The sequence below is a fragment of the Eleutherodactylus coqui genome, chromosome 12 (assembly GCF_035609145.1).
Source record: "Eleutherodactylus coqui strain aEleCoq1 chromosome 12, aEleCoq1.hap1, whole genome shotgun sequence".
In the NCBI taxonomy this organism is placed as follows: Eukaryota; Metazoa; Chordata; class Amphibia; order Anura; family Eleutherodactylidae; genus Eleutherodactylus; species Eleutherodactylus coqui.
The window spans coordinates 128,140,260-128,165,542 of NC_089848.1; positions in this window are offsets into that span (position 1 = coordinate 128,140,260).

Sequence of the window (25,283 nt, forward strand, 5' to 3'; positions counted from 1 at the left end):
ATCAGTTGACGCTGCCAAGGCTTTTACCAGCATCAAATGGAATTATCTATGGGCTGTTCTTCATAGGATTGGTTTTGGTGAGAAATTTTTGGCATGGGTTAAACAGCTTTATTCAATGCCGGGGGCAAGAGTGAGGGTAAATGGTGTTAGAGAGTGGCACAAGGCAGGGGTGTCCTCGTCTCCTCTTCTCTTTGCCTGGGCAGTCGAGCCCCTGGCTGGTTTGATAAGGCAATCGCTTGATAAAGTTGGATTGCAGAATGGAAAAATTGAGGAATGTATCTCAGTATATGTAGATGATATTTAGTTGTATACAGAGTAGATCAATGAATCCTATTATGTCAACTTTTTATATATTTGGTAAGATGTTGTCTTACTACTAATTGGGGGGGGGGGGCTGTAATTTATTCCCTTAGATCTCTTGCCGTTGGACTATTCATTGGAACATACGCAATTACAACTGATAAAGGAATTCAAAAATTTTGGGGATCTTCTAAGCCTCAAGACCATATTTTTGCCAATTTGCTTTCATTGATACAAAAGTTTGAAGATAATTGGCAGGGGAAATCTTATTAGAAGGGGTTTGATGCCACAACTCCTTTTATATACTTCACAATTCTCTGGTTTTGATTCCACCACAATACTTTTTTTAGACTTCATATGATATTTAGGAATTCATTATGGAATAACACATCTGCTACAATTAACTTGGAGCCCCTTCAAAGGGTTAAACAGTCTGAAGAGTTGGCAATGTGAATATATTATTTGGTGTCTCAATTGCAACATTTGAAAGGGGAGAAAGAAATGGGGGGGGGGGGGCTGAAAGGCCAATTGGTTCCTACACTAACAGGTTGTAGCCCCCCTGAAACTGTGTGAGAGGGATGAAAGGGGAAAAGGGGACTGCATCTAGTGCAAGTAGATAGATTTACGATATACACCCCCTCTGGAAGAACCCTAATTGTCAGAGCTTTTTAGGTTGGATGGATTTTCACCATGGGAGAAGAGAGGGGTGATCTTTTTGGAACAGGTACATTGTTTTATAGTTTTGAACAATTTAGAGAGCGTTATGATCTTCCTCATAGTGACTTTTTTTAGTTACTTCAATTACAACGTGTTTGCTGCTCCAGACGGTCAGTATCTGTGCTTACGGTTCAACGCCATTTAGTGAATTTTCTTGGGTGTTCTGGAGCTACGAGGGCTGTAATATCTTATTTACCCGTATATATTCGAGTATAAGCCGAGTCAATAAGTTTTACCACAAAAAACTGGTAAAACTTATTGACTCGAGTATAAGTCTAGCTATACTAGAGTATATACAGTGTGTATATACACATACACATATACAAACACACACAGACACCATCTACACAGGAATATGGGGGTCTGACACACACACTCTCAAATATACACACACGCACTATACATATACAGATACACACCATTTACACACAGACTGTACAGTGTAGTATACAGACATATATACAGCCATATGAAAAGACTACACATATATACACACATACATAGTATACAGCCATATACCCTTAATATGGACAGACTATATACATACATACAGCAGGATGAATCTTCCCTCCTTCGGGTGCAGTAGAAGCTCCGGGGCTGCAGAGCCGCTCACCACTATCTTCTCGGGACGGCAGACTGTCTGGCGGGGAGGAGAGGAGGACTGGCAGCAGCACTCACCAAGGGATGGGGACTCCCGGCAGCAGAAGGAGGAGAAGACCTCCCACTACTCTGCGGCTGTGCGGCAGGAGATGGTGCCAGCGCGTGACTGGATCCAGCACCGGCCAATCACAGCTGGCGCTCGATAAACTAATCACAGCCATTCAGTGGCATCACTGAATGGCTGTGATTGCTTTATCGAGCTCCGGCTGTGATTGGCCGGCGCTCGAGCCTATCACAGCGCTGACGGCGGGGGAATTGAACGAGCCAGGGAGATGACAGCAGGAAGAAGAATGAAGTAGCTTGCCTCACCGCCAGGTAGAGCGACGCCGGCTGAGAGATGAGTATTGCGTTTTTTGTTTTTTTTTAACACCTCACTCGAGTATAAGCTGGGGGGGGGTTGAGTTTATCGCACTCCAATAAAGTTGTTTAACATGGGTATTAGATGAAACTCAGACTGTCTGAAATCATAGAATGGTAGAGTTGGAAGGGACCTCCAGGGTCATCGGGTCCAACCCCCTGCTCAGTGCAGGATTTACTAAATCATCCCAGACAGATATTTGTCCAGCCTTTGTTTGAACACTTCCATTGAAGAAGAACTCAGCACCTCCCGTGGCAACCTGTTCCACTCATTGATCACCCTCACTGTCTAATATCTAATCTGTATCTGCTCCCTTTTTCTGTTTCATCCCATTGCTTCTAGTCTTTCCTTGAAATGTTACATGGATGTTGCAGATTTAATGCACCTGGTTGGAGATTGCGCAAAATTGCATGAATTTTGAAATGGGGTATGAGAGATAATTAAAAAATGACATCTTGTAGATATTGGTCTTAATCCCAGAACTTGTATATTGGGTATTGTTGATGGGCTTGATGGGTATACTCTTCTGGGAGTTCAGAGAACTTTACATCAGGTACAGAAGTTGATAACAGCATGTTGGATGCAGCCTGCTCCCTTGCGTATGGGAGATTTTGCCCAAAAGATAAGAGAGGTTGTATTTTAGGAAAGGGGGATATATCAAAAAAGAGGCTGTTTGACTAAGTTTGAGGACATTTGGGGAAGATAATCTGATATATAATGGTCAAGAAATAGCGGAAAAAAACTTTCTTGCGCTCGTGTTGCGGTCCTCATGTCAGCAATTGGGATCAAATGGGCAGATCCGGAAATATAATCCAAAGTAGTAGTATTCTTCACAAAAAATGCAGATATCAATCCAATTTCATATGAACATATGGCAACATACAATTGTCATGCCACGAAACGCAGATGCAACGCGTTTTGGCGTATACAGAACACCTTTATCAAGCATAAAAGGCAAAACATACAATCCATCTATATAAAGCCATACATACCTCTTAATCTAAGTGTGTTGAAAAGATCCCGCTGTACAGATGCCGGGCGCGCAGTGCAGCTCTGACGTCAGCGGGGTAATCCCCTTGGTCAGGTAGTCCCATAGGCGCATGCTCTCAGATTTGTGGAACGCAAACGCATTCCATTGTAACACCAAGCGTAGGTGGCGTGATGATGTCACACTTTGACTTTAGCGAGGTAATCCTGTTGGTCCTGAGATTATCAAGGTCTAATGTAACATCGGGCGTAGGTGGCATGATGTGTCCCTACTACGCCATCATCTCTAATATACCGGATGTTATAGCGTTCCCTAGTAACTAGTATCAATGGACTACCAGGATACCGGATAGAAGAGACATAGCTCCCCCAGCTTTTGATTATCCTGTAAACCAGTCCATGTGTTTAACCTACCATGCAATATTCTATGCTTATCAAGCAAATTATGCGATCTTTTCTAATATTTCAAAAGTGGCAATACGAATAAAATCTTTCTATTTATGTTACATTATCAATAATGCTAGAATTAAACGGTACATTAACCCTTTCCAATCCAATTTGTATCCTGGTTTTCCTAGGGGGACTTACTCTTTTTCTGCCATTATATAACGGCGCTATCTGCTGGCTAAAGCCAGTACTGCATGAGGTGACACGTTGGATAGGTTTTGACAGCAGAGAGGCTGGCAATATACAGTAAGAGAACCCCGATGGGCATCTTCCAACATCGGAGCTATACAGCCTCAAATCATAATGTCTTCAGATGCCAGACAGTGGATTGGAAAGGGTTAAGAAAAACCTCATAAAATCACTTCACATCATAAAAATAATAATTTTTCATTCATATAAACTCTTTTCGGTTTTCCTCACAAACCTTTGTGAACACCTTGGTTTCTCTAAAAAAATGCAAGAAATAAAGATAATTTTAAATACGTTTTTTAAAAAATCTTTTTTCTAAAATCTCATTTAGACCGTTTGGTGATTCTATGACGCGTTCACTCTATAGATCCAGAACATTTCTCTTGCTCGCAATTGAGAGAATGACTTAGAGGTGATACATTCCAAAGGGGTAACTTGCAATTTCTTTGATCTTTGTAGTGTGTCTCCAAGAAATGACGTGAAACACTGTGCTTAGTATAGGCTGCAGAGATATTGAACCTATGTTGGTTCATACGGGTTCTATGAGCAGGGATTGTACGCCCCATATAGTGTAACCTGCAAGGACTCTATTAAATAAACCACAAATACAGAGCAATTCAAAAACTGTTTGATTTTCATCATTCTTTGTTTATAAAGATTTCCTTTTTCTCTTATTCTATTAATGGGCAGCATTTACCGCGTTTCTGGCCACGCCGATACACCCCGGTCGATGGTTCTGTTGTTATGTTCATTAGTTTAAAGTGTCTTATTCCTCCGGTAAATACTAATGCTTTTTCCTGGATTTCATTATGTAAAAAAGGATCCCTCCGCAAAATATCCCAGTTCTTTCTTGAAATTCCCTCAATTTGACTATATTGGGAGTCCTATTTTGTTATGAAGAGGGCTCTTTTATTAAAATCATTCTCTTTTCTTTCTTCTCTGGCCTAAACCGGTTTCTGTTTTATAGAGGTTTGGTTCACAATTAGTGCTTTCTCGTAAGCGGAATCCATCAGAGTCTGAGGATATCCCTTTTCGGTGAACTGTGCTTTCAATATCAAGGCCTGTTCTTTAAATACCACAATTGAGGAGGTTTCTTCTAATGCGTTTAAACTGCCCGACGGGGATATTGGTTTTCCAACTTGTCTTATGGCAGCTTGAAAAGTTTAAATAACAGTCTGTGTGTTTGAAATGAGCCTTTGTCTGGATTGTCCCATCAATAGAAGACGGTTCTAGATCTAAATGAACGACCTCAGATAGACTAATATTATTTATAAATTGTAGTCATTCTGGGCACTGCTATGGGCATGGCAGAGACCGCCTATGGACTGCGCATGTCCAAGAATCTGATATCACGAACATGCGTATTGTGACTTTTTCTTCTGCAATTCCCTGCTCAATTCAGAGCAGGGATGCGTTTCGAAGCGCTGCCCTCTCGCAATGCCTGCATAGGGTCATCTTTTTAATATGAAGTCCATAGAAGGACACCATATCTTATGCAGAGAAATAGAGCATGCTGCGATTTATTTCTCTGAGGTATATAAACACTGTGTACATGCTGGGGGGGCATGGAACAATGAAAGTCCATTGACTTCTATTGCCTCCATTCACTCCGTGTCTTGCACGCGTAATACGCAGTGAAAAAACACCCGTGGACATTAGCCCTAAAGTTGATAGAATTTGACGATTTCAATTAGAACAATCATTCGTCGGGTGAATTTTTACAATAAACGATCGTTTTAGCTGAGCAATGATTAACCGTCATCATGTGGAAACAGACAATAAAAGGGAAGGAAGTGCTGCACTGTATATCTGGAAAGCATCAGCTCCATGGAGATTCAAGCTTCAGAGCACGGTGGTGCTGTAGAAACTGGGTAAGAATACACAAAGAAATGACACGATTATAGGCATTTACTGAATGAACGCTTTCTACATCAGATGGCCAAGTTCTCAACGACAGTGATCGTGGGAGATCTTAACTATATTACAGAATGGTATTTAACAAGGCGAAATACAAAGTCCTGCATCTGAGCAAGAAAACTGAAAAAAAAAACACATCCAGAATGTGAGGAATTGAACTATGCAGCACATGTGAAAAAGACTTGGGTATACAAATAGATCCAAGACTGAACATGAGTCAACAATGTGATGCCGCAGCCAAAAAGGCAAACACAAAGGACAAATCTTTTCCTATGAGGAATGTTTAGCTTGCAGAAGAGAATGCTGAGAGGAGACTTAAAGGGGTTGTCTCACGAAAGCAAGTGGGGTTATACACTTCTGTATGGCCATATTAATGCACTTTGTAATATACATCGTGCATTAAATATGAGCCATACAGAAGTTATTCACTTACCTGCTCCATTGCTGGCGTCCCCGTCTCCATGGCTCCGTCTAATTTCGGGGTCTTCTTGCTTTTTTAGACGCGCTTGCGCAGAAGGGTCTTCTACCTTCTGGACGGTCTGGGCACGATCGGCGTTCTGGCTCCGCCCCTTCTACGCATCATCTCGTAGCTCTGCCCCATCACGTGTGCCGATTCCAGCCACTCAGGAGGCTGGAATCGGCAATGGAACGCACAGAGCCCATGGTGCACCATGGGAGAAGACCCGCGGTGCACCATGGGAGAAAACCGCAGTGCATCCCTGGGAAAGGACCGGCAGCCATCTTGGGAGAAGAATTTTATAAGTTCATCTTTCATCACATCGGTGAGTAGCAAGCGGTTTAAAAACCGTTTTAAAATGCTATTTTATGCCAGGGGGGTGACAGGGGGAATGGGCTAATGAAAAATTTTGATGTTTGCCGCGAGACAACCCCTTTAATAGCTGTCTACAAATATCTGAAGGGCTGTCACAGTGCAGAGGGATCAGCCCTATTCTCATCTGCAGAAGGAAAGACTAGAAGCAATGGGATGAAACTGAAAGGGAGGACACACAGATTAGATATTAGACAGTGAGGGAGATCAATGAGTGGAACAAGCTGCCACCGAAGGTGGGGAGTTCTCCTTCAATGGAAGTCTTCAAACAGAGGCTGGACAGACATCAGTCTGGGATGATTTAACCCCTTAATGCTGCAGGGCATACAGTTACGTCCTGCAGCTTCTGGGTATGTATGAAGGGAGTTCGGGGGCCAACTTCGCTTCATACAACGCAGGTGCCAGCTCTTTCTTATGATAAGCCGCACTGTTAACCCTTTAAATGCTACTGTCAATTCTGACAGCGGCATTTACATGTCCCGACTGATGTTCAGGGGTCTTGCACTGCCCCCCGCAATAAAATCGTGGGTTGCCATTCCAGCAGGCGGCCTTCTAAAAGGCCCCAGGACTGTCATTGCAAATTGCCTACGAAGCCATGCAAAATAGTACAGAAAAAAAACAAAACTATATAAGTTTGGTATTGTAATAATCATACTGACCCACAGAATAAAGTTATCATGTCATTTTTGTTGCAGTCTGTATGTCGTAGAAACAAGGCACACTTAATGACAGAATTTCAGTTTTTTTTTCCATTTCACTTCACGTAGAATTTTGAATAAGTTTTTCAGTACATTAAATGCATTGGAAAATACAACATGTCCCACAAAAATCAAAGCCCTCAGACATCTACGGCGATGGACAAATAAAAGAGTTATGATTTTTTTTAAAAGGGGCAGGAAAAAACGAAAATGGAAAAAAAAGGCTGTGTCATTAGGGGGTTAATGGTCCTGCCCTGAGCAGGAGGTTGGACCCGATGAACCTGGAGGTCCCGTCCAACTCTACCAGTCTATAATTCTAGGGAAATAGGTCTGCCATGCTGAATCCGGTAGTCAGATGAACGCTCTTTCATTTTCACAAAAGATCTTTATTGAAAAGCGTTCTTAGAAAGATTGCTCTTCCATCACCCGGTGTCATCGAACAGGTAGGGCCAGCTTAAACAACTTTAATAGTATGCAAAGAAGTAATCATTTAATAAAAAATTATTTCCTGCGCTCACAGAACCCACTTGTAAAGACATAGTATAAATGTTCCTCCAAAAGAAGGAGACTTACTTTGGAGGAGCGGTTTATGATGTCCAACGTTCCCCCTCCTAGTTCCAACACATCTATGCAGCCACCAAAGATTTTTCTTTCAGCCAAGAGTTTCTCCTTTTGTATTTATTTAAAGTCAACCAGACAATGGTATAATGACAACGCGTTTCGGTACACAATGTACCCTTATCAACATTTACACCATGTCTTTATAAGTGGGTTCTGTGAGCGCAGGAAAGAATTTTTTATTAAATGATTATTTCTTTGCATTTCATATGGGGGTTCCTTTGATGGACCCTTTAACTTTTCCCAGCGACTCTCCCCTTGTGAAAAGTGGGTTATTTTAAATACAGATCTACGAAAAGTCGGCATTGAGGTGAGACATCTGGTTTGATACACCAGAAACCATCCTTCCTTTTTGGAACATTCAGGGACCCATTGTTTATCTGGCGCTTCCACTCTTTTCTATCAACTTTAATAGTATGGACTAAAATGTGTATGACTGAAGGTACTTCTACATGGGCTGATTATCGGCCAAATTATCACTGCAAACCGCAAATTCAGGCAAGGGTCATCCCATGTCCATGCAGGCAAAACAGATGATTGTTTGTTTAATGGTTGTTCACCCTAACTTTTCAAGACCGATTCCATACCTAGTGTGGTTGTCACACCGGACAGTGGCTATAACATTTAGATTATCATTTTTAGTGTACAATTTTATAAAATCTATTGTTACTTATCATCCCAGTCAGGCTGAGGAGATGCTGAAGTTGGCTCCACAGATTACATAAAAATAGGTTGGTGATTGAACAAGCGATTGTCTGGTGAATGATCATTTCACAGATGCCACCATACCCTTGTTTGCCCATATAAGCTATTGAGGTTGTTCAAACTGGTCATACATGATCAATGACTCTGGGCGACGGCCGAAAGATCTTTCTGGGAATGGTCTTTCAAAGAAAAATTGTTCTTGGGCGACGGATGTTTCCTATGAAGGACAGATCTTTATTAGAGATGAGCGAGCACGCTCGGATAAAGCAGGTACTCAATATCTCTCTCTCTCTCTCTCTCTACCCGCCACTCCCCCCCCCCCCCCGAGCACGCTCGGACCAGTAAGCAGTTGCTCGAGAAGAGCGATGCTCCCTCGAGTAACTGCTTTATCCGGGCGTGCTCACTCATCTCTAATCTTTATCTAACTATCGGAAGAAAATTTCAAACACAGTCAACTTCTTTCTAGATGATGACTGTGTGCCATCAATCAGCTGAAGCAATCATTCATTGTTACATTTCATTAGGAAAATAATTGTTTTGCTTGAAATTGTCCATTTTCTTAAATTTTAGTCTAATGTGAATGGGGACCTTGAGTTTCGTGTCCTTCAAAAAGATTACTGACAAGGTGTCCAGAAAATTGTTTTTCCTTTCTTTTTTTAAGCTTTGTACTTTTGGTTCCTTATTAGACATTCAGTCAGTTCCCAACTTGTTTGAAAAAAATGGCTTATAGTAAAATTGTTCTTGCACATCTCTGCAAATGTATAATTGTGTGATCACAAGAATCTCTTGCAGATAAATGAGATGTTGGTATTAAAGGGACGCTGTCATCAGAAAGGGACAGATCTTTTACATTGTTATCTTAGAGGGGGAAAACATGTTTAAAAAAATATATATATGTAATACACAAGTGGAAAATGAAAGTGTTACATTCACAGAGAGTTGCAGAAGATGTATGAAACTTCGATGAAAGGGAATTGAATAATTAAAAATTCTGTCTATTAGTATGCAAATTATGGGGCTCTTTGTTATGCAAAATCCTACATTATGTTAGTTTATAAATGGTAAATGGTTCTTATGTAAGAAGGTCCTTTTTGTCCACAGATTGTTGTTGACAAAGTATGCCAAATCATAGAGTTTGAATTCCGTACACCAAAATGCCACAATGTCTGTTGTTGAGAGAGGTTAGATAATTGGCATGTTCGAAATGGGGGCATCCTATCATGAAATCTTCTGAAGGACTAGCCATAGTGTAGTGTCGGTACAAAGAGCAGTTGCTCAATAGACACAGGAAGGCCCCAGTACTCGCAGATCTGGCACAAGTCCATGCAGAAGGACAACGCCACGTGAGACTGCCAAATTGTGCGGATGGCAGTTGCTGATACTCGTATATGGGTGACTGCAACACAGATCTGAGCAGTGACTGGAGTCAAAGTCACCCCTCGAACAATTGTAACCCAATTGATTGAAGATGGGTTGCATTCTCAGCCCCCCATGCAGTGTGTTCTGTTAACCTGATTTTACTGCCAGCGACAACTAACTTGGTGGACTGGTGGATTCAGCTGGGCATATGAATCAGAAACAGTTGTGTTTAGTGACAAATCTCGAATCTGTCTCAAGTAAAGTGACAATCGTCAACGTATCCATCTGCGTTTTGGAGAAAGCCCACCCTGTGTGATTTCAGAACACCACACATGCTCAATCTCTGGAGTTATGGTTTAGAGGACAATCAGCAATGACAGCAGGAGGGTATTGATGGTTGTTGAAGGCACAATGACTGCCCACCAGTACGTGGACAGAGTGGGACAACCTGTTGTCATAACCTTCATGACCATCATCCAAAATGTTATTTTCCAACAGTATAATTCCTGTCTGCATTTTGCAGCCATCACAGGACTTTTCCTCAAGGTCTTATGAGCATGGATTGGCCCGTGTGGTCCCAAGATTTATCCTCAATAGAGCATTTCTGGGATGCCATGGGTAGACGCATTACGTCACATGGCCACCCACCACAAAATGTACAACAACAGACTGCACAATTCATGCAGGCAACTAGATATCCAAACACTTATTGGTTCAATGATTGCAAGGATCCAAGTGCGTATAGGTGCTCATGGTGGGCACACTCCCTACTGACACCTGTACCCAACAGTAATAATGTGATTGTTCTCAATAAGAGAAACAAAGTAATCTTGAATATAAAATGCCTTTTAATGGTTAACAAAAAGAGATGATGTTACAGCAAGCTTTCAAATCTACTTATGGTTCTTCATCAGGCAAAATCATGCCATCAAGCTTGTTATTAGCGCACAGTTCAAAATCCTACATCTCTGATGGTATGGGGGTTGCGTTAGGCTTATGGCATGGGCAGCTCACACATCCTGAGAGGCACTATCAATGCTGACAGTATACAGAGGTGTTAGAACAACATATACTCCATCCAGACAACGTCTCTCTCAGGGAAGGCCTTGCATAGTACAGCAAGACAATGCTAAACCCCATACTGCATCTGTCACAACAACATGGCTTCGTAGAAGAGCCCGGGGTGAACCGGCCGCCTGCAGTCCTGACTGTCCACCAATAGAAAATATGTGGCGCATTATAAAAAAAAAATCCAGCAGACAAGAGTAGAACATTCCTCTCCCAAAACTCCAGCAATCGGTCTCCTCACTTCCCAGACCTTTACTGACTGTTGTAAAAGGAAGAGGGGATCCCACACAATGGTGGACATGGCCCGGCCCCAACTTTTGTGAGATGTGTTGCTGCCATCAATCTCTGATACGTGTTTTATGTCCTATTGGGAATAAAATCTGGTTAGATGAGATGTCAAAATCACTGCATTTGCACGTGTGTGTATATATATATGTATGCAGATATATACACCAGGCATGATAAATATACATACATGTGTTTCTTCGGATAGTTTGTTATACGCACCTGATGACGAGGACTTGAGCTTCTCTCACACTGACCTTTCGTTTACAGAATTTAGTGGGCATTTTCAAAGCTAAATAAAAACCTCGGCACTAAGTCTGCATTCATTTCAATGGAGCTTATCGCACGGGCGTTTTGATGCAATCTTTACAGTCCGCGCAAAAACGAACGTTTTATGTCTTGTGCCATTGAAATGAATGGGATGCATTAAAAATGGCATTTAAAACACTGTGTACAGCGTTTTACAGCACTTTTAACACTGCTTACTATTCCACCGTGAGGGGAAAAATGGGGACATCAGCTTACTTTGCCTATGTTACTGCACAAAATATGAAGTACAAAAAAAGCACATGCTCACAAAAAGCTGCGTTTTTACAAAGAGTTGTGTGAGAGTGGCCCACGTATCCTTGAAAGCTCGCTGCAACATCATTTCTTTTTGTTGGTCATTAAAAGGTCTCATACCTACAAGACTATGTTGTTGCTTGTACTGAGAACAATGATATTTTGCTCTACCGCCTAACACTGATCCCCTTTACTGTATTGTAAAGCACTTGATGAATTTATGATGATAACCCTTTCCAATCCAATTTGTATTCCGGTTTTCCTAGGGGGCTTACTTTTTTTCTGCCGTTATACAACGGCGCGATATGCTGGCTAAAGCCAGTACTGCATGAGGTGACACGTTGGATAGGCTCCGACAGCAAAGAGGCTGTCAATATACAGTAAGAGAACCCCGGCAAGCGTCTTCCAACATCGGAGCTGTACAGCCTTAAATCATAATGTCTTTAGACGTCAGACAGTGGATTGGAAAGGGTTAAACCGTATTAATTCACTTATGCTTCCCTTCTTCTTGCTCCGCCTAAGGAGGCGCCACGGGCCCTGATGACCGGGGCATCTGACGTTTGCACCCCCAATTCTGTATATTGGAAAAAACACATGATATTAACAATTCTGAACTAATAGAGGTCAAGCTGAGCAATATCCTGAAACGCGTTATGTCAGTGTGCATCATGTCAGGAGAAGCCATGCAACGGAGGAAGATGAAAAGCAGAAAAATGTTCTCAGAAATGAGAGGAAATCGATTAGAAACGCAGGAAATTAAACAACAGGATTCTTCACTTTTGAATGTTTTTACTGTGACCATCACCCTTCTAACTGCGAGAAGAAATCCGTGATTCTTCACTGACTCTAATGAACTGTATAAGATGAAGTGCAGATTTTCAGTGGTTTCTTTTCTGTTTACATTGATTCATTTTATTGGTGCCATTTATCTCCCTGGGAGCAAAAGATCAGACCAAAATGTAACACTCAATGTGCTAAATTCTTGTGGTGTATGTGATAAGCTACATACTACCCCTATCAGCCAAACAAACTGTGCCGAAGTGGGTTTTACTGCAAATTGGGGTCATTTAACATTTCTGCAAGTAAACGGCCTCCTGCTGTCGGGGCATCAGTTTTACGGTATTTGGGACCACAGGCTGGACACTACTGGCTAAGTCATCTCTTATGGATGAAGTTGGTGTAATCCTTTTTCCCTCGGTGCTGCTATTTGTATCAAGCTAAATAGTTGATGTATTAATATATTGATGTATTGAATAGTTGATGTATTTTTCGCTCTATAAGACACACCCCGTTTTAGAGCAAGAAAAGAGGGAAAACATATTTGGAACTCACCCAGGGACAGCGCAGGGAATAGTTCCAGGTGATGGAGCATAAGAAGCAGCAGAGCTCTGAAAAACTGGAGCACCGTGTCACGCCAGCGCTTGTGTGCAGCAGGAGGAAGTAAAGAAGCTGTTTGATGGAGGCGGGGAGAAGCAGCAGTTCCCTGCTGGCGCTCACCAGCAATCAGCAGTACATATGGGCGGCAGTGGGGAGGAGAAAAAACTGCTAACCGATCACACATTTGTTTGTGCGATCATGAGTTTAACCCCTTAACGACTGCCCCATCGGGAAACTACGTCCTCAGAAAGTGGGCCTTAATCCTAGAGGACGTAGTTTTATGCATCCTCTTTGGATTAATGCCCACTGGCCTGAGGACGTGACAGCTCCATGCTGTCGGTGCCCGCAGGTAGCCGACAGCATGGAGCTGTCATCCCAGGATGCGGGCAGTCCCCCCCCGGCATTGCGATCGGCGCTAGCCAATGGCTAGCGCCGATCGCAAAAAAGTAAAGAAAACTGTCAAAAAAGTTAGTTCTTCAGCTGCCCTGCTGGATCGGCTCCACCAGGGCAGCTGAAATTACTTACCCGGCTTGTCGGCGGTGTCCCACGGAGATCTCGTCCTCCCGGACCCGCCGGCGGCCTTCTGCGCATGCGCGCCAGACGATGACGTCACGCGCATGCGCAGAAGCCCGGGAGCCCCCGGCAAATGTAAAATCTCCTGGCTCCCGGCTCCTGAAGGTAGCCGGGAGCCAGGAGGTGTTACCGGGGACCGCTGTGAGCGGTCCCCGGGCCCGCGATCGCCGCTGTCGATTAGATAGCGGCGATCGCGAAAAAGTTGAAAAAGTAAAGAAAAAGTAAGGTTTCACCTCCCCTCATGGATCGGATCCATGAGGGGAGGTGAAAATACTCACCCCCGGTCCTCTGCGATGTCCCGATGTCCCGGGACCAGAAATCCCGGTCTGCGCATGCGCGCCCGATGATTGACATCGGGCGCGTGCACAGAGGGGCTCGAGCCCCGGGAAATTCAAAATCCCTCTGCTCTTGGCTGCCATGTGTAGCCAAGAGCAGAGGGATGTCACTGGGGACATGATCACTGTCATCCAATGGATGACAGTGATCATGTAAAGTAAAAAAAAAAGTGCAAAAAGTTAAAAAATAAAAATAAAAAAAGGGGTAAAAAGTAAAAAAAAAAAGTGCAAAAAGTTAAATAAAAAAAGTTTAAAAAACTTGCGTTTCATCTCCCCCCACGGATCATATCCATGAGGGAGGATGAAATGACGTACCTAAGGCCCGCGGATTTATCCGCGGACCTTACCCCAGCTTCTGCGCACGCGCCCGTCGCCAATATGGCAGGTGCATGCGCAAAAGCCGTGGTAATTTAAAATCTCCCTGCTCCTGGCTACAAAACTTAGCCGAGAGCCTGGAGATGTCACGGGGGGCCGCGGTGAGCGGTTCCTGATCACGTGTTCGCCGTTATCCAATGGATAATGGCGATCACGTAAAAGTAAAAAAAAGGTGAAGGTTCATCTCCCCTCACTGATGCGATCGGTGAGAGGAGATGAAACTTTTTGCCGGAGGCCTCCGTATTTGCGACCCGACACAATCTTCTTCCGTGAACGTTCCCGGATTCTGCGCATGCGACCGCCGGCAAAACATCGGACACATGCGCAGCAGTCGGGGAGCTCAGGAAATTTAAAATCTCCTTGCTCCCAGCGACCAACGGTCGCCGAGAGCCTGGAGCAGCGACGGGTGGCCTCGTTGAGCGTTCCCCGGTCACGTGAAAAAAAGGTAGCGATCTACCTTAGGTCGGTCTCACATGACCGGATAGGAATTACGGATTCCGCATGCGTCTGATCCGCGGTAATACGCAGATCAATCGCATTGGATTACACAATTCCACTCACATTAGCGGGTTGGAATTGCGTAATCCACTCGCAGAAAAGAGAACGCAGCAGGTTCTATTTTACTGCGGATATCGGCAACATAGAGCCCATTGTGCTCCATGGTCGCGGATATACCCGCAGCCCATACGCAACTACCTTGTATACGGGCTGCGGGTACCCGGGTCATCGCTAAGCGACGGTGCGGAAAATACAAACAAAAAAATATATATATACTGCGTATGACCGCCTGTGTGAGTAAGCAGTTATGCGCAGTACATTACGCGGCCGTACGCAGGGTCACAGCCGGGCTCACAGCTGGGATCAGCTGCGGGCCTCCACAAGCAGATTCCACCCCCGGCTGTGTGAGTCCGGCGTTATTCAGACCGCTACCTGTAATACGTAATTAACAAGAAGCCCCGGGAACGCTCGCCTTCCTGCAGTTCCAGGAGCAGCTTGTTGAGCGCCTTCTGTGTGAGACCGCCGCATCTCATTAAGCTTACGGAGACTCACAGAGCGCCACTTTTTACACCCCATACCCGCTACTGAGGTCAAGAAATACCCCCAAAACGCATGAGAGGAGGGGGGATACACGGTTTTATAGCCCCATGTGCCCATCCCAACCAGCCTCTGTAATTACCCGTCTTTGGAAATATTACACAGTTCACATTATTACTTTTATCTAAGATTTGGGGAACGCCGAAAAGGGCGGAGCGGTAGGGGTGGGTGTGTGTGTGTGTGGGGGGGGGAGGATATTTTTTTAAGGTGTCAATTTTTATTCCGTACAAGTGGGCAATGGGGCCTGGAATGTATTCAGTTGTGCCCTGAAATCCAGCGGGCATTCCCTCCATTATGGGCCTAGCCATGTGTCCTGTAAGTAGATTAGGGCCACAAGGGGTACGTTTTTGAACATGGAACAAACGGGGGTATATACATTTTGGGGTGAAGGTCTTCATTCCTATGTACACTGTACAAAAAAAACTGCTTTTAAATTGACAAAATTGCCAAAAAAATGAAAATCGTAATTTTTTCCTTCTGCTTTGCTTAGATTTATTCAAATACTGTGGGGTCAAAATACGCAATACACCCCTAGATGAATTCATTAAGGGGTCTAGTTTTTAAAATGGGGGTCATTTGTGGGGGGGTTTTATCGTTTTGGACGCTCAATGGCTCTATAAGTGGGCAATGGGGCCTGGAATTTATACCTTTGTACCCTGAAATCCAATGGGTGCTCCATCCATTATAGGCCTAGCCATGTGTCCTTTAAGTAGATTAGGGTTACAAGGGTTATGGTTCTGAACACGGGACAAACGGGGGTATCCATTTTGGGGTGAAAGTCTTCATTCCTATGTGTGCTGTACAAAAAAAGCTGTTTTTAAATTGATACAACTGCCGAAATAATGAAAATTGTAATTTTTCTCCTACTGCTTTTCTTAGATTTATTCAAAAATTGTAGTGTAAAAATACACAGTACACCCCTAGATAAATTCGTTAGGGGGTCTAGTTTTCAAAATGGGGTCATTTGTGGGGGCTCTCTGTCGTTTTGGCCGCTCAAGGGCTCTACAAGTAGGCAATGGGGCCTAAATCACCTTCATGCTAAATTTCTGTTCTGAAAGCCACCGATTACTCCTTTCATTTTGGGCCCCGTTGTGCATCCAGACAAAAGATTAGGGCCACAATAGGTATGTTTCTGAACACGGGACAAACTGGGGTATCTATTTTGGGGTGCAAGTCTTCATTCATGTGTGTGCTGTACAAAAAAAGCTGTTTTTAAAATGACAGAATTGACAAAAAAACGAAAATCACAATTTTTTCCTTTTGCTTTGCTTCAATTCTTTCAAAAACTGTGGGGTCAAAATGGGCAGTACACCCCTAGATAAATTCGTTAAGGGGTCTAGTTTTCAAAATGGGGTCATTTGTGGGGGTTCTCTTTGGTTTTGGCCACTCAAGAGCTCTACAAATGTGCTATGGGGCCTAAAACGCCTTCAAGCAAAATGTATGTTCTGAAAGACACGACTACTCATTTCAATTTGGGTCCTGTTGTGCATCCAAACATAAGATTAGGGCCACAATGGGTATGTTTCTGAACACGGGAGAAATGGGGGTATCCATTTTGGGGGGCAAGGCTTCATTCATGTGTGTGCTGTACAAAAAAAGCTGTTTTTAAAATGACAGAATTGACAAAAAAACAAAAATCACAATTTTTTCCTTTTGCTTTTGCTTGAATTCATTCAAAAACTGTGGGGTCAAAATGGGCAGTACACCCCTAGATAAATTCGTTAAGGGGTCTAGTTTTCAAAATGGGGTCACTGGTGGGGGCTCTCTTTGGTTTTGGCCGCTCAAGAGCTCTACAAAAGTGCTATGGGGCCTAAAACGCCTTCAAGCAAAATTTATGTTCTGAAAGACACCGACTACTCCTTTCATTTTGGGTCCCGTTGTGCATCCAGACATAAGATTAGGGCCACAATGGGTATGTTTCTGAACACGGGAGAAACAGGGGTATCCATTTTGGTGTGTAAATCCTCATTTTCATGGGCTCTATAGGAAAAAATATGTCTTTAAAATGACATATTTGCAAAAATATGAAATTTTATTTTTTCTCCTCTAAATTGAATTAATTCCTGAAAAAAACTGGTGGGGTCAAAATACTCATGACACCCCTCAGTGAATACATTAAGGGGTATAGTTTTTAAAATGGGGTCATTTGAGGGGGTATCTATTATTCTGACTCTTATGAGCCTTTGCAAACTTGGTTTGGTGCAGGAAAGCAAAGTGTCCCTCAAAATGCTGAAAAGTAATGTTAAATTTGTATGTCCTCTAAATGGTTAAAAAAAACACAAAAGTTTTTTAAGTGTGCATTCAGAATAAAGTAAACAGATGGAAATATATATCTTATCAAAAATTTGTACAGTATGTTTGGACATATTTGAGATATTACGGTTGAAAATGTGAAAAAATGACAATTTTTTCAAAATTTTTCCAATATTGGTACTTTTAATAAATATACACAAATTATATCGGTCTCTTTTTACAACCTAAATGAAGTACAACATGTGGCGAAAAAACAATGTCAGAATCACTTGGATATGTAAAGCCTTTATGGAGTTATGCTATGTTGAACGACGCATGTCAGATTTCCAAAATTTGGCTCCGTCACTAAGGCGCAAACAGGCTTCGTCACTAAGGGGTTAACGCGCACTTGCACTAACTAAATCGCGGTCGCGTGGAAAAATTTCGGCATTCACTCTATAAGATGCAGCGACTTTTTCCCCCCTCGCTTTGGAGGGGAAAAAGTGCATCTTATAGAGCAAATATACAGTATATCTTTGTATTGTTTCTCCCATTGCTCCCACTGCCATTAGTTGTTGCCACCTTATTATTGACATTTCCTGTATCCACCCAGGGTCAGTACAGGTGGCCTAGGTTCAGGACGTGGGGTCATTCTTTTCGGGACAATCGCCTAATTTTAGGCAGGTGTATTTTTCCCCTTTCGGTTATTAGGGTTAGATTCCCCATCTTTTCCCATTATTTGTTTGGGTGGTGTTTTTTTGTTTTATGTGGTATTTTCTGGAGTTCATTTGTCTCATGTGAACACTGATCAACCCATTTGATGATTCTGTCATAGAAAGAAATTAGATTTGTCTGGCCTGACTTGTTTGTTACAAACCCATGCTGGCTCTGGTTAATTACTCTCTTTTCATTCAAGTACTTGCATACATGCTGTTTAATCATTTGTTCATGGTATAGAAGTCAGGCTCACAGGCCTGTAGTTTCCTGGGTCTACCTTCTTCCCTTTTTTGAAGATGAGGATGTTTTTTCTTCTCCAATCTTCTGGGACTTCTGTTCAGCAATTACCTCTGCTATCTCCTTTAGTATCCTAGGATGTAATTCATCTGGACCTTGAGACTTGAATTCATTTAGGTTAGCTAAGTGTTCTTCACCATTTTTCTGCTTACAGATAGCCTGCTTTCTTGTATTCCTCAATATCACAGGGATATTACATCTACTTTATGAGAGAAAAAAAAAGTTTGATATACATAATTATGACATAATGTTGCTGATACACCATGAACAAATATCACCACCATACAGTAATTAATGGGGTTTTCTATTATATCAAATAAGGTTATACGGCCTTAAAATATAAAATATTGAATACTCCCCTATCTCGGTGGCTCATTCACTCTGGTGCTGGGTGAATATGCAATTTTATTTAACTTTCATATTATTTTAACTTTTTCATGTCCTAAAAAAACCCTTTAAATATTACCTTCCTATGCAGCAAAATTTAACCCAACACTGACATTGTACTGTAACAAATTATCTTTACTCAACAAAAACCCTTGAAAAGCTATTGAGAGGGCAAGAAAAAGTTCTGTGCTGCAGTTTATTAATATGGTAAGTGTCAAGTTAAACTTTGCTAGGTCTGTACATATTGAACAAAAAACAATATACAAAGACCAATATTATCAGTGATACCACTGTGCAAGGCCAACAATAATACCAACACATCCTGACTAATACCATTGAATAGTGACTCATTAATATTACCATAGTGTTACTCAATGAAAACAACCATACAAAGACTAATATTATCAATAACGCAACTATCCCCACATTGGGATTGGATAATGCCCCCATATTATGGTTACAGTACAATTATATCCAGGGTTATATTGGTCCCATCAGATCAAGGCACAAAGCTACTTTATCTCTCTCTTCTCTATCTTTCTCTCCTTTCTTCTCCTCTCATCTCTCTCCCTCTCCCTCCTTTCTCCATCTCTCTGCTCTCTCCTTTCCTCTCCCTCTTTCCTCCATCTCTCTGCTCTCCTTTCTACTTCTCTCTCCTTTCCTCTCGCTCTCTCCTCCATCCCGCTGCACTCTCCATCTCACTTCTTTACTCTCTCTCTCTCCTTTCCTATCTGCTCTATTCTCTCTCCTCTCTCTCTCTACTTGTCTCTCTTTTCCTCTCCTCTCTACTTCTCTCTTTCCTTTCCTATCTCTCCTCCATTTGCTCTGCACTCTTCTCTCTCTCTTTTCAGCTTTATCATTGAAAATATGAATGCAGTTTTTGTAGTATGTTGTACTATTAACCCCCGCCCCCCCCTATTAGCTGAGATACATGTAAGAGCAGACTTCTAAGCATTGTAAGACAAAGTCCATCCAATGTAAACACAACAGCTCCATGGAGATAAGCCGGATACACAGGATTGGTTAATATAGATTGATTTTCTTTTCAGGGACAACTAAGAAAGTCATAGCAACTTTGTAATTGTGATCAGCCATTGCCAGGTGATGAATCCGTGTCGTCTAAAGCAGTGGAGGCAAATCATCTAGAATAATTGTTAATGCTGCAGATAAACTGCAACTGTATCTAAATTCCACCATAATGGTAGTGCAAATGTATGAATTCTCTGTATAGTGCCACAATACTCTTGTATATCCGATCACCATGACGCGCTGCCCCCTACTGCCTGACAACAGCTCGGCTCAGAGTGTTCAGGTGTTAACACCAGGAGCAGAAACAACATCATGAACTCAGAGAAGCAATTTTTCTGCTCATCACTCTGTACCGGGTTATCAAACCATTTCCAAACCGTTTGACGGTCATTATCTTACAGTGAGAATGATTATTTGGAAACAGAGAGCCTTCATACAGTGATCAGCGGAGTTTCCAAGCAACAATCAGTCTAGGAACTCTCCAAAGAAAACTAAAAGGGCAAATTCAGGATATCCTAAAGCCTCTGTAGCTTTTCTAGAATGTGCTATATACACACTGAATGGTCACTTTATTAGAGAGCTTCCCTGTACAGTAATTAGACCCCGAACCCAAGTGAGCAAGTTGTCCGTGAATCAGTTTCCATGTGAATCCAACTTACCATGGATGGAAAAGATTGAGCAATTGTTCATCAGTACTGGACTAGCCGGGGTCCCACGGCCAACCCTGCGCAGCTTTCTCGCGAAGCAGAGAATGGTGTGTTCGGAAAAAAATATCTGGCAAAAGCTGGATACAATGTTAGTGTTCCAAGTAACGTGTTCAAACACACAACTCGCCGCTCCTCCACACAGATGGCCAACACAGCAGACGAAAAGTTCCAGCACCATTGTGTCTAAGAGAAACAGAAAAGCCAGACTTCAGCGGGGAAAAAGAGCGCAAAAGTTGTATCACTGAGCAGCGGAAAAACATCTCCTGGTCAGATGGGTCCAGATTTTTGTTGCGCCATGCTGATGGGAGGTCAGACTTTGGTGCAAGCAGCATGAATCAATCACCCTTTTCTGTAAGTAAGGGCTTATTCAGATGACCGTATATCTGCTGGCATGAATACGGCATCTCTCTTTGCAGGGGGAGGAGGCTGGAAGAGCCAGGAGCAGTGCTCTGAGCTTCCGCCCCCTCTCCGCCCCTCTGCACTATTTGCAGTGAGAGGAGGCAGGGCGGGACTAACTTTTGGAATTAGCCCCGCCCCATCCCGCCTCCCCTCATTGCAAATAGCGCAGAGGGGGCGGGAGCTCAGATCACTGCTCCCAGCTTTTCCAGCCTCCTCCCCCTGCAGAGAGGGATGCCGTATATCGGCCGGCATGAATACGCGTCCGATATACGGTCGTCTGAATAAGCCCTAAAGCTGGTGGAGGTGGTCATTGATTTATGCTGAGGTGGGGAAGGTTTTCTTGGCGCACTCTGATACCTGTGGATGGACGCCATGATGAATTGAAGGCCAAACGAGGTCCAACTTGCTACTAGAGAGATGTCCCTAATAAATTGGCTATAAAATGCATACATTAGATAAATAGAACTCGCACAAACATCCAAAGAAGATTCCAATAGTTTGGAATTTCTGTTAATTCAGCCCCTCAACATGCATACTAGATTCTCAGAATTTACCTGTATTACACTATTACATGTGTGAGGGTTGATATTTGCGGGACGAGTTGTATTTTTCATTGGTACTATTTAATGTACCATATAATGTACTGAAAAACTTAAAAAAAAATTCTAAGTGGAGTGAAATGGAAAAAACTAAATTACGCCATCTCTGGTGGGTCTTGTCTTTACTGCATACACACAGTGGCAAAAATGACATGATAACTAGAGATGAGCGACCACCAAAATGCTCGAGCGCTCGTTACTCGGGACGAAATTTTCGCGATGCTCGAGGGTTCGTTTCCAGTAACGAACCCCATTGAAGTCAATGGGCGACCCGAGCATTTTTGTATTTCGCCGATGCTCGCTAAGGTTTTCATTTGTGAAAATCTGGGCAATTCAAGAAAGTGATGGGAACGACACAGCAACGGATAGGGCAGGCGAGGGGCTACATGTTGGGCTGCATCTCAAGTTCCCAGGTCCCACTATTAAGCCACAATAGCGGCAAGAGTGCCCCCCCCTCCCAACAACTTTTACTTCTGAAAAGCCCTCATTAGCAATGCATACCTTAGCTAAGCACCACACTACCTCCAACAAAGCACAATCACTGCCTGCATGACACCCCGCTGCCACTTCTCCTGGGTTACATGCTGCCCAACCCCCCCCACACACGACCCAGTGTCCACAGCGCACACCAAAGTGTCCCTGGGCAGCCTTCAGCTGCCCTCATGCCACACCACCCTCATGTCTATTTATAAGTGCGTCAGCCATGAGGAGGAACCGCAGGCACACACTGCAGAGGGTTGGCACGGCTAGGCAGCGACCCTCTTTAAAAGGGGCGGGGCGATAGCCCACAATGCTGTACAGAAGCAATGAGAAATCTAATCCTGTGCCATCGCCATCAGGAGCCATGGGTAACCTATGTGCCACACACTATTCATTCTGTCAAGGTGTCTGCATGCCCCAGTCAGACCGCGTTTTTTTATAAATAGTCACAGGCAGGTACAACTCCGCAATGGGAATTCCGTGTGCACCCACAGCATGGGTGGCTCCCTGGAACCCACCGGCTGTACATAAATGTATCCCATTGCAGTGCCCTGGACAGCAGAGCTAACGTCAGATTAAATGCAGGTGGGCTTCGGCCCACACTGCATGCCCCAACCTGACCAGGGTTTTTAATTCATAGACACAGGCAGGTACAACTCCCTATTGTGAAGTGCCTGTGGACCCACAGCATGGGTGGCTCCCTGGAACCCACCGGCTGTACATAAATATATCCCATTGCATTGCCCAACACAGCTGAGGTAATGTCATGTTTAATGCAGGTGGGCTTCGGCCCACACTGCATGCCCCAGTCAGACTGGGGTTCTTTAGAAGTGGACACATGCAGTTACAACTCCGTGTGGACCGACAGCATGGGTGGCTCCCTGGAACCCACCGACGGTACATAAATATATCCCATTGCATTGCCCATCACAGCTGAGGTAATGTCATGTTTAATGCAGGTGGGCTTCGGCCCACACTGCATGCCCCAGTCAGACTGGGGTTCTTTAGAAGTGGACACATGCAGTTACAACTCCGTGTGGACCGACAGCATGGGTGGGTGCCAGGAACCCACCAACGGTACATAAATATATCCCATTGCAGTGCCCAGCACAGCTGAGGTAACGTCAGCTTTAATGCAGGTGGGCAAAAAATTAATTGGATTACACTGTAGACGAGGGCCCCAAAAAATTGGTGTACCAACAGTACTAATGTACGTCAGAAAAATTGCCCATGCCCAACCAAGAGGGCAGGTGAAACCGATTAATCGCTTTGGTTAATGTGGCTTAATTTGTAACTAGGCCTGGAGGCAGCCCAGTTAAAATAAAAATTGGTTGAGGTGAAAGTTTCATCGCTTTAATGAGCATTGAAACGTATAAAAATTCTTTACAAAAATTATATGACTGAGCCTTGTGGGCCTAAGAAAAATTGCCCGTTCGGCGTGATTACATGAGGTTTCAGGAAGAGGAGCAGGAGGAGGAGGATGAATATTATACACAGATTGATGAAGCTAAAAGGTCCACGTTTTTGATGGTGATAGAGAACGATGCTTCCATCCGCGGGTGCAGCCTACGTATTGTTTAGGTATCGCTGCTGTCCGCTGGTGCAGAAGAGAAGTCTGGGGAAATCCAGGCTTTGTTCATCTTGATGAGTGTAAGCCTGTCGGCACTGTCGGTTGACAGGCGGGTACGCTTATCTGTGATGATTCCCCCAGCCACACTAAACACCCTCTCTGACAAGACGCTAGCCGCAGGACAAGCAAGCACCTCCAGGGCATACAGCGCGAGTTCAGGCCACGTGTCCAGCTTCGGCACCCAGTAGTTGTAGGGGGCAGAGGCGTCACGGAGGACGGTCGTGCGATCGGCTACGTACTCCCTCACCATCCTTTTACAGTGCTCCCGCCGACTCAGCCTTGACTGGGGAGAGGTGGCACAGTCTTGCTGGGGAGCCAGAAAGCTGTCAAAGGCCTTAGAGAGTGTTGCCCTGCCTGTGCTGTACATGCTGCTCGATCTCTGCGCCTCCCCTGCTACCTGGCCCTCGTAACTGCGCCTTCGGCCACTAGCACTGTCGGATGGGAATTTTACCATCAGTTTGTCCGCCAGGGTCCTGTGGCATAGCATCACTCTCGAACCCCTTTCCTCTTCGGGTATGAGAGTGGAAAGGCTCTCCTTATACCGTGGGTCGAGCAGTGTATACACCCAGTAATCTGTAGTGGCCAGAATGCGTGTAACGCGAGGGGCACGAGAAAGGCATCCTAACATGAAGTCAGCCATGTGTGCCAGGATACCTGTACGCAACACATGTCTGTCCTCACTAGGAAGATCACTTTCAGGATCCTCCTCTTCCTTCTCCTCCTCCTCCTCCGGCCATACACGCTGAAAGGATGACAGGCAAGCAGCATGGGTACCCTCAGCAGTGGGTCAAGCTGTCTCTTCCCCCTCCTCCTCCTCCTCCCCCTCCTCCTCCTCAACACGCTGAGATATAGACAGGAGGGTGCTCTGACTATCCAGCGACATACTGTCTTCCCCCGACTCTGTTTCCGAGCGCAAAGCGTCTGCCTTTATGCTTTGCAGGGAACTTCTCAAGAGGCATAGCAGAGGAATGGTGCCGCTAATGATTGCAGCATCGCCGCTCACCATCTGGGTAGACTCCTCAAAGTTTCCAAGTACCTGGCAGATGTCTGCCAACCAGGCCCACTCTTCTGTAAAGAACTGAGGAGGCTGACTCCCACTGCGCCGCCCATGTTGGAGTTGGTATTCCACTATAGCTCCACGCTGCTCATAGAGCCTGGCCAACATGTGGAGCGTAGAGTTCCACCGTGTGGGCACGTCACACAGCAGTCAGTGCACTGGCAGATGAAACCGATGTTGCAGGGTGCGCAGGGTGGCAGCGTGCGTGTGGGACTTGTGGAAATGTGCGCAGAGCCGGCGCACCTTTCCGAGCAGGTCTGACAAGCGTGGGTAGCTTTTCAGAAAGTGCTGAACCA